Raw genomic sequence first — 2,975 nt, forward strand, 5'->3', positions numbered from 1 at the left:
GTCCAGCCTAGATCAGCTGGCTCCCAGCCAACCCCAGAGTTTCATGAGCTAAATAAATTATTATTGTTACCTACCACTGAGATTTTTGTGCTTAGCTTTTATGCAGCAATAGTAAACTGAAGCAAGAACTGTGTGCAGTTCTGATAGTCATACTTTACAAGGGACATTGGCAAGCTAGAATGCATCCAGTGGACAGTAGTGGGAAGCATGGAAGGTCACAAGGCCACAGGACATAAGGAACAGCTGATGCCACTGATATTTTGCTGAAAAAGAGGATACTTGTGGAGGACATGAACATGATTTCCAAATATGTGAAAAGCTATTGTATGAAAGAGGGGCTAGACCTATTCTTCTTAACACTTGGAGTCCTAGGACCTGGTGAGAGAAATTAGAAGGATAAATCTCACCATTAGAGGGTCTAACGGTATCTGGGATTGGAGTGAATTTATAAGGAGCGGAGAGTTCCTCTTTGCTGGAGATATTCAAGTAGAGGCTACAGGACACCTTGGCAGGTTTGTGATGGAGAATGCTCAATTGTGGACAGAGGTCCTCCAAGGCTCCTTCCAACCTTGAAATACTTTGAGCAACCATCTCCTGCCCCATGAGATGCTTTCTCCCTGCTGTCCTCACTGAAGTGTTTATTCCACAGTGACTTCCTTGTCTTTACTACACAATACCCCCCCTCAGTCCCCTCTTTGGCTACTTCTATTCCTCAGCAATACTCCTCCCCATTGCTGCATCTGAAGTTCATATTGTCGGTTTCGATGATGAAAACCCAGAAGGCTCTTCCTCAGCATGCCTGAGTAAATACAGTAGAGAGAGGCCCCTGTGGTGCTCCTGAGCCTGTATTTCCACCAGAGACGGCTGCCTTTTTGCGTGAGCACCTCTATAGGTGACACCCCCTCCCCCACCCTCAGTTAGCCGGCCCCTCAAGCAGGCCTTCCTTCCTCAATCAAAACCTGGCAAAGAACGATGCTCTCCTGTTAGTGATTTATCACTTAGCATGAATTGAAGTCCAAGTCCTATCCCCTCTCCCAGAAGCACTTGAATTTTAAGTGCTACCCCTTGCTGGGGAATGAAGCATGGTAGACCTTGCATCTTGTTCTAGGGATTTACAATAGACTCCTGATTTTCCTTCGGGAGCCAGCATCACTTGGGCTCCTCTAACCCCTGTCTTTACTTTCATAAATAAGATTTAAATAGCGTGGGACACTCCATGTGTGAGTGAGTGCCTCTGACACCAGCCCAAACAGGCAACCGAAAACCAGAAAATATTAGTCAACAATCTGATATTTCCAAGTAATCCCACATGTTCAGCAATGGATAGAAATAGTCTTCAGCCTGGGTCTCCTAAAAGGTCATTTTTTAAAAACGTGCTAACGGCGGGGAAAAGGCAGGGTAGAGAGGCAGACATAATGTCCCAAATTAGCACATAGCTCCTGTCAGCCGCGTTTCTGTGAGAAGCAAAGCCCAATGGTCACAGGCAAGTGTGTGGCCCTGGCTTGTCAGAGCTATTGATTGACCGCTCACAATATTGCAGGTGATTTAAAGAGTTCCCCGCCACCTTGTTTGTTTAATGTCACCTCCATATGAGAATGTCAGCCTCTGACATGTTTGACTTCTCCACAGGACAAATGCCAAGCCACGTGCAGTTGTCCCCCTGCCACAGATTGTTCCTTACCTTCCATAACAACCATAATGATGGCGATTTCTAAATGCTTCATTTGCAAGAGGTACCAAGCAAATCCTCAGTGCTCTCCTGATCGGTGGCATAAGGCGAATCTGGCATTGTGCCGAGAAGGGCTCTCCTATTCATTTTTCTTATCTATATTTATCAAATGTTCCAAATCCGTGTCACACTTGCTAGTACTCAGGAGCCGCCGCTCTGTGAGGGAGTGCAAAGCTGAAGGGGGGGGGGGGGGGCGTGCCGAGATGGAGCCGAGACTGTCTGGGGCCAGAGGCCAAACTTGGCCAGCCCAAGACAAACACAGACTGGAGATAAAAAGAGGAGAGGCGGAAACGCAGTCAGAGATGGCAGAAACAACAGAGATGGAAAATAAACAGCACAGAAGACTGGGAAAGAGAGTCTGGGCTACGAGGAGAGAGCAGAGGTGGGGGCGGGGCGGGCCTGGCTGCCGAGGAGAGGCAGGGAGGCAAGGAGAAAGATGGGGAACGGGAAGACAAGAATGGAGGCAGGAAAGAGTCTGGAAGAAAAAGAGGGAGAGTAGGGGAGGAATGGGGGGAAGAATATGAGGGAGAAGATGGAGGAGGGAAAGAAAGGGAGGTAAAAGTGGGGGCAGAGGAAGGGGCACTGACCAGCACAGGAGCGCTGCATCCACCCGGAGTACCCACTGAATGCCCAGTAGCAGAAGGAAAACTAAAATCCAACCTAGGCCCCTGCATCATTGAAACATCATAAACTTTGGGTGCTTTTAGAGCAGACAGAAGAAGAAATTAAGTTCAAATGTAAATTTAAGATAGATTTAAATATATATATGATGTGTTTAAACTCTGATGTCAAAAAAAAAAAGAGCCTAGACCAGCAGTTCTCAACCAGGGACAATTTGTTCCCCAGGGTACATTTGGCAATGTCTGGAGACATTTTGGGTTGTCACAACTGCAGGGTGGGGGTACTCATGGCATTTAGTGGATAGAAACCAGGGATGCTATTAAACATCCTACAATGCACAGGACAGACTATCTCTCACACACACACGCCTTCACCAACTAAGAATCACTGGCCCCAAGTGGCAACCATGTCAAGGTTGGGAAAGGATCAGCAGCAGCACCTGGGAACCTGCTAGAAACACTGATTTAGTTGTGTACTGACCAGTGTGGTAGCTGTTAGCCACACAGCTATTTGTGGCTCTTTAAATTAATTACAAGTAAATAAAGTTAAAAATTCTGTGCCTCAGTCACACTAGCGCATTTCAAGTACTCGACAGCCATGTGTGGCTGGTAGCGACGACATTTGA

The sequence above is a fragment of the Dasypus novemcinctus genome, chromosome X (assembly GCF_030445035.2).
Source record: "Dasypus novemcinctus isolate mDasNov1 chromosome X, mDasNov1.1.hap2, whole genome shotgun sequence".
NCBI classification, from domain to species: domain Eukaryota; kingdom Metazoa; phylum Chordata; class Mammalia; order Cingulata; family Dasypodidae; genus Dasypus; species Dasypus novemcinctus.